This window comes from Pelodiscus sinensis, chromosome 16, assembly GCF_052426305.1.
Source record: "Pelodiscus sinensis isolate ZL-2025 chromosome 16, ASM5242630v1, whole genome shotgun sequence".
Classification (NCBI taxonomy): Eukaryota; Metazoa; Chordata; order Testudines; family Trionychidae; genus Pelodiscus; species Pelodiscus sinensis.
In genome coordinates, this window is record NC_143067.1 from 20,798,137 (window position 1) to 20,811,726 (window position 13,590).

The 13,590-nt window shown below is 41.8% G+C and overlaps 1 protein-coding gene across 1 annotated transcript in view; it reads right to left on the minus strand.

Moving 5' to 3' along the window:
• Positions 1-3,367: 3,367 nt before the first annotated feature.
• Positions 3,368-13,590, minus strand: part of PRELID2 (PRELI domain containing 2) — a 78,253-nt gene continuing 68,030 nt past the window's right edge. Inside the window, exons 9-10 of the transcript XR_012896336.2 lie at positions 9,014-9,064; positions 3,368-3,882 (exon numbers count right to left, since the gene is read on the minus strand). The gene's annotated coding sequence lies outside the window, so the exon portion shown is untranslated. The remainder of the gene's footprint in view (positions 3,883-9,013; positions 9,065-13,590) is intronic.

Genomic DNA, 13,590 nt, shown 5'->3' on the forward strand with positions numbered 1-13,590 from the left:
AAGACCAATGTTCAGAGAGTCAGGTACAATGCTCTTAGGCAGAAGACAGGGAGAGGCTTAAAAAACAAGGGGCCCAACAGGGAAAGACACAAAGCAACAGCTTGAAGAAACCCAGCGTGCCAAGGTAAAAGAAAGTAATCAGAAAAAAATATCCACTGAGCAAAAATGGTGCATTTGAAAAGGCAGTTCCATGTGTCATATCATGCAGTGATAGAAGACTGGGGCTTGTGAGCTACAAGCAGGCCCACCTATGCAGAGAGTGGGGCCGAACAAAAGGGGCAACTCTCCCGGGGTTGTGGCAGCAGCTGGGGCCCTGGGCCCTTTAAACTGCCACTAGAGCTCAGTGCAGTGCTCTCCAGAAGGTGCTAAGGACTATGGGGATGGCACAGTACTGGTGGCACTGAGGACTGGCTGCTCCCAGCTGTGCCTCTTCCACCTGAGTCTCCCCTCCCCCCTTCCAGGGGCACAGAGCTGCCCCCTCTCTCACCTTCCCAGGGGCTCAGTGAGTCTGTTGGCTCCCCAGGCCACAGACAACTGTAATGTCTCTCTTGTGGCTCTTTGAAGTGTGATGTTAAACTCCGTATGATTTATATTAATCAATCAGGATATTTTACAATGCTATTAACCAGTTGTGGGTGATAAAATAATAATACTTGCTCTGTCATTTTGCTGTGAGAATTTTATATATACAACTTGTAAATGAAACAATGAAGTCATGCTGCTGTGGATCTTTCTGATAGTGCTGAGCACTAATTTGGCTCCTGAACCACTGAGGTCTCAGTGACATTGATACAATCTTTGCCTTTTAAATAGCTATCCAAATGACTCAGTTGCTTTTGTCAGATCCATGAGAGGGGTTTGGACAGCAGCTGTCAAAATTGCCTGATGGAAAATTTGAGAAACTTACGCTAGGATGGAGACTTATCTTTTTAAAAGTACAAGGAAAGAATCTTCATATTGAGAAGGCTGAAATGTGTCAGAGAACAGTGCAAATGTGTTTCTCTCTGACCTGAAGCAGCAAACTGATCATTAGAGCCAACCATGATGCTCCCAGAAAGGAAGAAATTGAAATCTTACCTAAGAGAACTGAAGGTGTTAATAATATAGTGGAGTTTTTCCAGACCTTGGATGCCAGAAATTCTTAAAGCTAGATTGTAAAAATGGCCTTGTCAAAGTACAAGATCTAAAAAGAAATCCTAAAGAAATAAGGGTGATCTAGTGCATTGAAAGTGGTGTTGGACAAATTCCACATACGGAATTCTAAAGGAATTAAATCCAGCCTTACCAGCTGTGCATTTAATGGAACCATGATTTACTTCTGCATGACTATCACTTAGTCAAGCTGCAAAAGCAAATTAAATCCTTTTTGGTACCACAACATCAGCTATGAAAAAACAACTGCACCTGTGCTATGCTTTCTCTTGCCAAACTCAAATGGATATGTAAGAGCCCCTACTGAGGGCATACTTTCATTCTCCGTGTGGGAGATGGATGTTCTGGCATTCAATTTAGCAGGTCTAGTATAGACCCATAATCGAATGTTGTGGGCAGCTCTAGCTAGTACCTATACTCCTCACAGTCACAAGGTGTAAGGGAAGCCGATGTGAGTGGGGATGGCACCAGGTTTGGCTTAAGGTAAGCCAATTCCAGATACATATTCTATGTAGTTGGAGTTGCTTTACTTTAAGCCAATCTACCGGGTTCAGTGTAGACCTGAAGGAAGCATCTATGAAGGAAGCTAAAAAATTCCTTTTCCTCTAGTTAATTTTGATGATGGATTTTTATTTGCAAAGTCATATACGTCTGTGTTTTAGTTACCTGTGGTTTCTCCTGTAAATTCTGATATAATTCAGAATGTCACCTTACACACACACCTTACACACACGCAAGGGAAACACACATGTTCAGGAGTCAGATGCATCCTCTTAGGTTTAATACAATCTGATAAAAATCAGTTGAAATATGGGCACATCAGAATTTTAATTCTTTGCATATTTAATACATGTAATTGCAAAATTAACTTGGATCTTTGTAGAACTTCATATCATACCAGTAATGGTAGGATATATTCAGTAATTGATGGTGAATTGAAGGATGGACTGTAATATGCACTAAGTGCTGAAATAGTATGCTCTAGCTTTCTGGAAGGATGGGAGAGGCAGAAGAGAAGCTGAGCCCATTAACAAGATACAAATATTCAGCACTTCTGCAAATCTGAACAGGCATAACATTTTCAAAACACAGCTAAGTCCCATTTTCCAGTTATTTAGACACCTGTGAACCTATGAGTGACAAAGTCAATACGCTTTGTCTCCTAAATCACTTTTGAAAATGGGATTGAGAGAGAGATTTTAAAGATAGTTAGGTACCTAAAGATACAGGAAGGTACCCCAGAGGACTTTTAAACATTATTTCAATGGGAAATGCTACTTTTTCCATTATTTTTAGGTGGCTAAATACTTTGAATGTCTGTCCCTCAGTTGCTTTTGAAAATTTTACTCCCGGTTTATTTAGGCATCAATATAGATAAAAGTGCCTACTTTTAAATACAAAGGTTGAACATTTTGGCCAGTGTCACTATGCCTGCCAAACATCTTCCATTTATATAGCTACAATGCCATCTTAAAAGTTTCTAGACATACTTATTTGTCATACTCACTAAAAGAAAAAAATCAAAAGCATTAATGATCTACACAGTGTGGGGACCTGCAGACAGAAAGTGTGTTCCTTTAAAGAATAAAATATTTGGTACTTGACGTACACAACAAAGAGACATTTTCTGACATTTGAAACACTTTATTTCAAATGCTTAGTATCTGGCAATAAAATCGGTGAAAATGTACAGCCTCTTCACTACAAAGACAGTATTAGTTACCTGAGATTAGTGATGTCCCCTCAAATGCCAGCAGCATTTTAAATAATTTTCTGTTGAGAAGTTAACAAACAATGTGACTTTTTTCTAAAACAACATGGCATAATGTGTTTCTGGGTTCATCTTTTACAGGGTCTGCTTTTTAATTGTCACCTTCTAAAGTAAGGACAAATTTAGTTATTTTCCCCAAGATTGAACTGTGATTAAACTTTCCATCATCTAAAATACAAGAGAACTTTTTGTAGAAAAAGTTGCATCAATTAGGCCAGATATACACTAGGGCTGCGTCTAGATTGGCATGATTTTCCGGAAATGCTTTTAACGGAAAAGTTTTCCGTTAAAAGCGTTTTCGGAGCAGAGTGTCTAGATTGGCATGGACACTTTTCCGCAAAAGCACTTTTTGCGGAAAAGCATCCGTGCCAATCTAGACGCGCTTTTCCGCAAAAAAGCCCCGATCGCTATTTTCGCAATCGGGGCTTTTTTGCGCAAAACAAATCTCAGCTGTCTACACTGGCCCTTTTGCGCAAAAGCTTTGCGCAAAAGGGACTTTTGCCTGAACGGGAGCAGAATAGTATTTCCGCAAGAAGCACTGATTTCTTACAGTAGGAAGTCAGTGCTTTTGCGGAAATTCAAGCGGCCAGTGTAGACAGCTGGCAAGTTTTTCCGGAAAAGCTGCTGATTTTCCAGAAAAACTGGCCAGTCTGGACACAGCCTACGGGACAAAGTCAAACTAAGGTATGCACCTCCAGCTATATGCATACCATAGTCAACCTCTCTTGATTCAACTTACCGCAGCATTGTGGGAGGTCAATGGGAGAAACTCTCCTGTTGACAACCCTTACTCCTCGCAATCTGGTGGTGTACCAGAGTCCACAGGGGCACAATGAGCAGTCAATTTAGTCTAAATCGACCCCTGGGTGATTAATCTCCACAGCATTGATCTCCTGGTAAGTGTAGACAAGGCCTTGCGCCGATGCCGCTGCCACCACCTCTGCTTGTAAAGAAGTTTTCTGAAGGATACAATGAACAGTGGCAATCCACTATTTCAATCTGGACTTCATGTTTCTCACGTTAATGCTAAATGTAATGCATGTTTAAAGCATCTATGGTCCCAAAGGGTTAATTCCCCTTCTTCTCCACGGATATGATCACATTAACCCATCACGTACTAGTGTCTTCTCCCATTAGTTGTAGACAAAACTATGTTATAACTCTGGAGCTAGATACTGATCTCAGTTATCTTGGTGTAAAGGTAGATGATGTGTCAGTTCAGGGCAACTGCACCTGCATTCCCCTTTTGTGGTCCAGCAACTGCGCCTATTTTTAGGTTCTCAGCTCCTCAACTGTCACTTTTCTTGGGCAAAAAAACATGTCTCTTTATACCAACCTCAGCTCAGACGAATATCCCTGAATGTGAGAGTCACTCCTTTATAAAGTCTTGGTCTTTGATCTGCCCTCATCTAATAGATGGTCAACTCACAAAGGCTCCCCCCCTTAAGGGTTAATCTTCAAAAGACTGAGTTATGCATGACCAGAGGGGTTACATTTGTATACATCTCCCTCTAGAAATTTCCTGGGAAACTAATTTAGCATTAGTTGTTCACATTGTTCCAAAAAAATCCTTTGAAGCTCGTAACACTTCCCAGGGTTTACATTGGTCACATCTCCCTCCTAGAAACATTCCACACAATAATATGTACACATTTGTATTTTTAAACAAACGAACACCTAAAATACTTAAACTTAATTCAATAGAGAGACTAAGGTGCCACGGGACTACTTGTTTTTAAAGTTAAGACTAACATGGCTACCCCTCTGCCTCAATAAAGATTGTCAAAGATATTGTGAGAAATTGTCTTATTTTTTTAAATGGGTACCTAAAGTGTGTTTCTTAAATATATATTAAAGTACCTAAATTAATGGTCTTATGTCACTGGGAGCCACTGAAAGATCAGCGCTTTTAAAAAATCAAGCCATTTATTTATGAGTTTAAATAAAGATTTGGGAGCCTAATTTTAGGTGGCCATTTTTAAAAATCTTTACCAGGTACGTTTACTTATTATTGATTTACTTCACATTTACATCACCATAACTGGGACCAGAATCTGACACACACACCCCTACAAAATACTACTAATTTCTTAATGTGCTTTTAACACAGTTTTGTCCCATTCTCTTTGACAACATCTGACAATGTTATAAGATGGTCAGAGCATTGCCATTTTATAATATGGTGCCCTGGTACAGTATCATTAGTCGTATAGTGTGCCCATGACAATGGATCTTTACATTAGTTTACTAAATCATAGAATATGCTAGAGGGACAGGTACCTAATCTTTGCAGGCATTCAATATGCAAGGTATAAGTCATAGCTCCCAGGCTCATGTTTTCCTTATAATACTACATATTTCCATATGCGTCATTCAAAGGATTGCTGCATTCTTAGTCAACCAGTCTGCTTTTCTGCTTCTATTGGGAACTCCAATATTTACAGTGACTACAATCCTGATCCAAGAGCATGTGCCAAAAACTACACCTCAGACTGAAAGGAGCACAGTGAATGGCTGAAATTTTACATTAAGTGCACCCTTTTCTTATCTAATATTTTAGTTGCTCAGTTTTGGCACCTGTCAAGGCCTAATCCCTACTCTGGCATGATGAATGCAGAAGTGGGGGCCCACAAAAGTACCCCAAAACCTTATATTTCCAGGCTTTGGTATAAAACGTCCCCCTAAAATCTTAAAAAACTAGATTTTGGGGATAAAAATCTGCTACCACCACCCACGTAAGGATAAGAAAACCAGGGAAGAAATCACTTGAGAAATCTCAGCCCTAAAGTAAAACCAGGACACAAAAAATTAACCAATACCAAGTTAATAAAAAAGAAAGAGAAAGAACTTTTATTATTACCATAATACTCCTGTTACAAGCATAATGACTACATGGAAAAGTCATCAATTAATAAACTCATGGGGAATTCCACCATGGGCCAAAACTTAGTTACAAAGGAGAGAAAAAAACATTTTCAAATGTACAAACATCAGGTGCCCATTCCCAAACCATAGGGTAAACCATTTAGATTTATCTAAACTTTACCCTACTTACACATAGTGAAGAGTCTTTTCTTGGAGAGAGAGACATAAGTATCTGGAGAGAAACTGCCCGAGACAAAGGAGGAAAAAACTAAAAATTCCTTTGTCCCAGTTTGAAATTCCTACCTGCATTTCTATTGGCTGAGCAGATACCTGGTTAACCCCTTAGTCCCAGGCTGCTGGCCATCCCTCATGGTCATGACAGCACCCTTTGCCTATTCTACTACATCAGTCACCATAAAAGAGTCTTAATTACTTCTTGTAATTAAAACACTTCCAAGGTCTCAGGAGCCAGTGTAATCTAACCTATGAGAGTACAGTATTCAATTCCTGACTCTAGTAGGGGTTGGCTAAGTAAGGATTTCAAGATGTGTCTCTCTGTAATAGTAGTGGGTTTTAACCACTAGTCACCAGGTTGTTTAAAACATTGAGGAAAGTAAGCACTTTAATTGTTAAACTTGGCAGACATTTGGAATGTCTTTGTGTTCAGAAAAGTACCTTATTTTATAAAGAAGAGAAAAAACTCATTCAACCATTACTAAGAAACTCAGCTAGCCAACATCTAATTAACAGCTAATGGACAGCAGAATGCACATTACAAAATGATTAATTTTCCTACAATATAATAAATGCTGAGGCAAGGCCAAGATAGTTATTATATTAAAGACAGCATGATTTTCTTCTGAGACAGAATAGTAAAGAATGTAGGCACAGAAGAATAGGCTGTGTGGCAATTGATTTTGTATTTAGCTTATTACAAGGCCAACTCCTTGGCAAAGCGAGAGGATATCCCTGCTTCCAAGCTGGAAATTCTTGGTAATGGGAATACTACAGGTGTGTTGTCTGAGAACGAGTCATCGCCAGAGAATGGATATGAGAGATAAAGCATGTGAGGTAATTTCAGACGGGCTGATAGGATTGCCAGGCCTCTGGGTAATGGAGCGGGGGCAGCTCTGCACTTGTAAAAGGGGGGTGGCCTCAGGCAGAGAGGGTGGAGCCAAGGAGCCAACCCCTAACATCACCTGGACGGCACCCTTCTTCCCCCTCCCTTCCCCCCCCCCCCCCCCCCGACTTCATGCTGGCCCTCTGAGCGGCCTGGAGTGCACAACACAGGGCTCTGGAGCATGCAGCATGGCACTCCCACAGCGATTTAAAGGGTCTCAGGGTTCAACTGCCGCCACTGCTGCTGCTGCAATGGTGTCATACAGGAGACCTGGACCCTTTAGAATCACTGATCCCTGGACAATTTCCCCCTTTTCCCCATTCTTCATTGGACCGACTTCTTTTGGAGAGAGAGAAGCTGTCAACCTACACAGAGTTTGTCTTTTCGTCTGCAAGATGACCAAACTCGGGTCCCATTTGGCTACAACCGGAGCCAGCACTTGGGTAGTGACCACTCTGGGCTCTGCATTTCAGGAGGGGTGGTTCCACGCTTTGACATCCCACTGTTATATGGGGTGAGGACAAGAGCTGTCTGCCTTGAGCAGAAGGCAGCCAACGAGCAAGAGGCCGGGGGGGTTGTCTGGCCCTGCCTCCACCCAGAGCACTTGGCATTACTATGGGAGAGGGGGAATCGGCTGCCCCATGTCCAGAATTTCTGGCTGTTGCGCACATAACTAGGCTCCCTCGTGACACCTGCACACAGATCACACGGCCCCCACCTGCTCCCTGGGGTCTTGCCCTGCTGGGCCTTGGGCAACACTGGCAGGAAGGTGCTACACATGCAGCTCCACCACCCCATGTGCCCGCCCTGGCCGTGCCATTATTTGAATGCAGAGGCCAGGAAGTGTGGGGCTCAGTGGATAGGACAGGGAGTCAGGTCTATTTCCAGCTCCGCTACTAACCAGCTGCATGCTCTTGGGTGAGTCAGGTCACCTCTGCATGCCTGTTCCTATCTTTTTCCGGTCTTTCTCACTGAGACTAAACTGTTGGGATCAGCCCACTCACCCCCTCCCAATTTGTACAGCGTCTAGCACAGTAAGGGCCCAACTGAGGGGAGGCACTGGGTGTTACTGTATTAGAAATAATAAAATAGCAAGTGGTGCGAGAGAAAAAAGACATCGCCATAACAGCACTGGTGCACTCCATTGATGCTCCACTGGCACCTGACTCACCCTCTAGGGCAGGCTACTACTGGCCCACAGTGCAGTTTGAGTTTATGCAGGGCTCAACACGTGGCCCGTGGGTGGGATCTTTGAAGATGGCCTCTACTGGAAACATGCTCCACAATGGCAAAGCATCTCCCAGGAGGGGTGAGCATTGAAAGATGCAAGTGGATGGGCTGGCTGGAACAAACAGGTATAGGGTGTCAGCATTTCTAGCCCCCAAGAAGGAGGTTCTATGGGCACTAAGGCATTGTGGGAAGTGCTTTGTATTCATGTATGTCAGTGTGAAAGAAGCTATTTGCACGTATATGCAACCACACTTAAGTTACGGCCCTCAGCACGTGCTGTATCATTGTGGCCCCCAGGACTTACAAAGTTGAGTAGCCCTGCTCTAGGGCAACTGACACAGCTGTGAATTAGAGCCAGGCTGATGCAGCTTATGCTGGCGCTAAGGCTAAACCAAGCAGAAAAATAATAGTATATCATGGCCATAGCAGAGAATATGGTCTTAGCTGCAACCCAGAGCTTGGGCTAAGTTAATAAGTGGCAAAAGTTCAGGATCCTACCTAACACAGGGATCAGTGCAAACCTCCATCTGCCATCAGCATGTGGGGAGTGAGAGCTGGAGGAGAGTGGGTGAGGGAGGAAAAGAGGCTATGGTAGTTATTTTAATTTGATGTTAAAGCTACTTAGCTCTGTGAAGCTAAAAAACAGGATATGGGTTTTTCCTTTCATATGCTTTCTCCTGGGAGGAAGAGTTCTTCAAGACCCTAAAGGTAACTGGATATATCCAGTTTTCCCCAAGACCCCATTAGAACTCAAAATAAGGTAACTAGTTAATATTAAAATACTGTGGTGCACTAATCATTACATCTTTGCATCATTAGTAAAACAAAACAAGTAGTGAAATATGTAAAACAAGAAATAAACAAAAAATACACACCTGAGTGCTGGGAATACACACAGCTTTAAACTCTGGCCATCATTTAGATTGCTGCAAAGCAATTGTAGATTTAATTAATTTTCTATAGTTCAGGGCTGTCAGCTTGTCAGAATGAAAATGAGCACTGAGACTGGGGAGTCCAAACTTCCACATCTGTTTTACTGTAAACACCACTACTACCATTAAATCAGATATTCAAAACATTGCCTGAATAATAAAAGCAATAACAACACTGAGCACTCGGACAGCACTTTTTATTATTGTTGTCAAGCAAACGTGCTCTGAAATTGATTTCTTATTCTGTCTCCATGGTGCTTCTTTCTTTGTCCTGTATTCCTCCTACACTCCAGCTATCCTTCTACATTTGATGCATGTTTTTTCCTGTCTGTTTGTCTCAAGTTAATTTTCTGTAATGTTTATGCTTTTCAACATTTCTCTTGCTCCAAGCCACCTTCTGTTCTCCACTCTCTTTTTGCAAGCTTTAGTATTTTCCCACTCCTCCTTTTTCAATTTCTCCCCATCCCTTTTTTTCTCCTTTATTGCAACACTGCTCTCTAATCTCCCACTTCTCTCCACCCTCCAATGTTCCTTCTAATTTTTTATATCCATGTACAGAATCAATTTTGTAATGTGCACTGAGGGATGTGTGGATGTGCACCACCACCAGTAGAAAACACACGTTGCTGGTTGTGGGCATTCTGCTAATCAACTGGCAGCACCTGAATCTCTCTTGGGTGGCTTCCCAAGCGCACAGCTTACAAGGAACACTGCATACATTCTCCCCACCCCAAACACCCCCCAATTGTTTTCTATCCTAGTCCATTCTCCACAAGCAGTTTTCTACAGTGAAAGATCACTTCAGCATGAGGTTCAGACTCAGTACCATGTACAGCAGTGGTGGGAGAAGTGGATGTCTCCGTTACCTCCCAGCACTGCAGATAGGGAGCCAAAAATTATATTTTGTATGGTCTCCAACTTAGAGTAATTATGGACTTCCAGAAAGTGAGGAGTGAAAACAGCACTCACTATATCATAGTGAACTAGCAGTCTGGATGGAGCTCTACATGGACTTTTGAGCTTTCAGATGCTACCATCAGGAGAAAAGAGTGGCGGCTGCACAAAACAAGACTGTCTGGAAATTGACAATACAGGTTGAACCTCTCTAGTTCAGAACTCTCTGGTCTAGAAACATCCGTTATCTGGAATGATTTTAGTTAGTTGGATGCCCACTTTTCCATGGGTGTGGACAAGTTTTCTATGGTCTCATTACAGGCTCATTATGGTCTCATTACAGGCTCTCAGTGTTCTGTGCTGTTATTTACCTCTAATTTATCCCTAAATGTCTTCTAAGAGGAGAGTAAGCAGTGGAAGTGTTATTAATGCTGCTAGACAATATTGACCTCCCATGGTCTGGAAAATTCTCCGTTCAGAATGAGTCAAGTCCCGAGAGTGCTGGATTAGAGAGGTTCAACCTATATTACAAATCCAAATTCTGTGTTATTATATCTAAGTAATTAACGAGTAACTCTGCAGAACAGAGTGGGATTGCTCGGGATTTACCCCAGTGTAACACAACATACTTTGCCCCCGTGTATTCTTGGACATTGCTGTGATTTACCTAGAAATCTGAATTCACTGCTGTATCAGTATAGAAGGCAGATAATATGGGCTAACCGCCCCTCATTATGTACTAATGTTAATACTTCACATCAAAGATCAGCTCACAAAACAGATTTAAAACTGGTTTAAAGGGACAGATCTGGATTTGCCTAGTGTGTTGAGAATCCTGAAAACAGCATAGGACAGGAACAGATATCCTTATGCCACCTCCTTTTGCAGTACTCACCTATGAAGTGGGTCAAGCAAGAGAAGAGGTCATGACCTGAGCACTACTGCACTTCACTAATCTCTGACTGGTTTACTAGCCTTCCGAAGACTATAGCAATTGTCTTAAATTAGAGCAACTCTTTAACTTACAGCAGAGAAAATCCAGTTAGAGCAAACCTAGCACTCAGTACAGTGTCTGCCATCCTCTGGCACTGTACTGAGCCTAGCTTAGAGGGACAGCAGGGTTCAGAACCCAGGAAGTTTAGTTTTCCTGACCACATGTATTGCCTGAAGTAAATGAATGAACACTACGGATGTTGAAAGCAAAAAGTGTATGTAACACACATATCAGTGCCTATTGACTGATTGAAGAATGGCTCCACCCTCTCTATTTTACCATGAGGTTTTGTATGACACTAAGGATACGTCTACACTGCGGGGGTTTTCCAGGATACCAGAAAAACTCTGCTGTGTCCAGGGTACGCATTTGCTCTTCCGCTTTTTTTATGCGGAAGCACAAACACCCTTTTTCGGAAGCCCTGTCTTCCTCATTCCATGAGGAAGAACGGATCTTCCAAAAGCCTCTTCCAAAAAAAAAAAAAAAAAAAAAAAAAAAAAAAAAAAGGTACGCAAAATGAACAGCACATTTTGCGTAACTTTCGCAGGAAAAAAAAAAGCTGTAGTGTAGACCTAGCCTAAGAGGCCTTCATAAGTAAATCAACTTTCATCCATTTCACAACTGAAGCAAAGTAGGGAAACAAGATATCAAGCTTTTAGATACTGCCGAGCTTCTACACATACCAAAGGAATAGATGAGCCTTTCACAAAGCGTATTTCAGTCACATAAACAAATAACATTCTCAAGAGAGAAAAAATTCCCAGTGACACTGACACTGGATTATTTGCTCTGGCTGCTGTAACTTCCATTTTGGGATGTAAAAACAAGTGTTCCTAGATAATTTTTCCACACACATTCTATTATTTTCTAGTACAGATCCTCAGTAATTGAAGGAGCTTTGATGAGTCTTGCCCACATGCTCAGGGTTTAGCTGATCGCCATATTTGGGGTCGGGAAGGAATTTTCCTCCAGGGTAGATTGGCAGAGGCCCTGGAGGTTTTTCGCCTTCCTCTGTAGGATGGGGTACAGATCACAGCTAGATGATTCTCTGTATCTTGGGGTCTTCAAAGTATTTGAAGGCTTCAATATCTAAGTGAGAGGATTATTCTGGGAGGCGTGGGTGAGATTCTGTGGCCTGCACTGTGCAGAGGGTCAGACTAGATGATCATAATGGTCCCTTCTGACCTTAAAGTCTATGAGTCTATGAGCTACTTTTCCATGGCCGTTAATTGACAGGGTTAGGTGTGGGACTGTACCTCCATGGTTATAGTGGGAAACTCAGTGCAGCAAAGTATCCACACAAGCAGTAGGAGTGAATTCAGTGGAACGAAAGCATGAATAAGATTTACTCATGCAAGTAAGATCAGATGGATTTAAAACAAAAATTGGGTCCTTTGCATTTCAGATATGTATTTTACAAACCAGTAGCATCCCACCCTTGTAGCCAAATTTATAAGGCCAGTTTCAGTACAGCACCACCCCAAAGATGTAACCTAAAATACGGGAGTGGAAGGGAACAAAGGTGGCTTTAAATCACCTGCATAGCTCTAAGAGGCACATCTCCATGGCTGGTATAATGTATCAATTCTATTGACAGGGGGAAAAAATGGGGGAAAAAATTAAACTGAATATTTCTAGAACAGGCAGGAACCATTTCCTGTTCAGCTCTAGTGGAAGGGGCCTGCAAAGATGTACTCCCACTGAATTTGTCTGAAACAGATCACTGACACATCCAGCAACTAATTAATGTTTTCAAATCAGATATTTCCCTTTTTATTTTTAAAATTCACAGTCTCTCTAAAGATTCCCCATATAATATTCTTAAATTACACTTCACAATGGAGATTTGTTTGGCTACACCCGAGCACAACCAATAATACTTTTTTGTTTCAGAAAGTGAAATATCTTTTACCAACAGAAATGTTTAAGACACACAGAGATGTTACTGCCCACTGCTTTCATTAAGGCAGCATGGTCAAAAATATTCCATCACAAATGGCTGACCATGCTCTTCAAAAGGAGACAAGACATTCACAGGGATGACAGTTTGCTTACCAGCCAGTGCTGAAATGAAGAGTTAGTTCAGTCTTGATGAGGAGAGAGAATTCCTCTGGGTAACTAGTGTCCTAACATTGTTCAAGAAGATTTACTTAAACTAGCTGAAAAAATCAGTGGGTGATATTTAAGTGATCTGTGCAGATTTACATGTAAATACAAACTTTGAGTCATTTGCCCCAGTGGACAAAGGAAGAGGACAGCTGACAAATGTAACATACAATGCAAAACACAAGGCAACTGTAAACATGGAAAATCTTAACCCTAAAAGTCCCCCCCCCCCCCCCCCCCCGCCCTTTGGGCTCTCCACCTATTTAAGAGGCAAACTCCAGATTCAGAACTACTTGGTCTCCCTCCATGATGCTGAGATGATATGGTGATGGAAATTATAGAACTATGTATACACTAACATACACATGCCTACCACCTTGCAACTAAATAAGTAGCAGGATCCCCTTTATCTTTACAAGGATTTAATCACAGCTAGCTGACACAATGCTGAACCAGGCTTGTCCTTGCCTTTGCTCAGCTCAGTCATAGTCAGCAGCACGTCAACTATTGTTAAAATTAGGTTCTA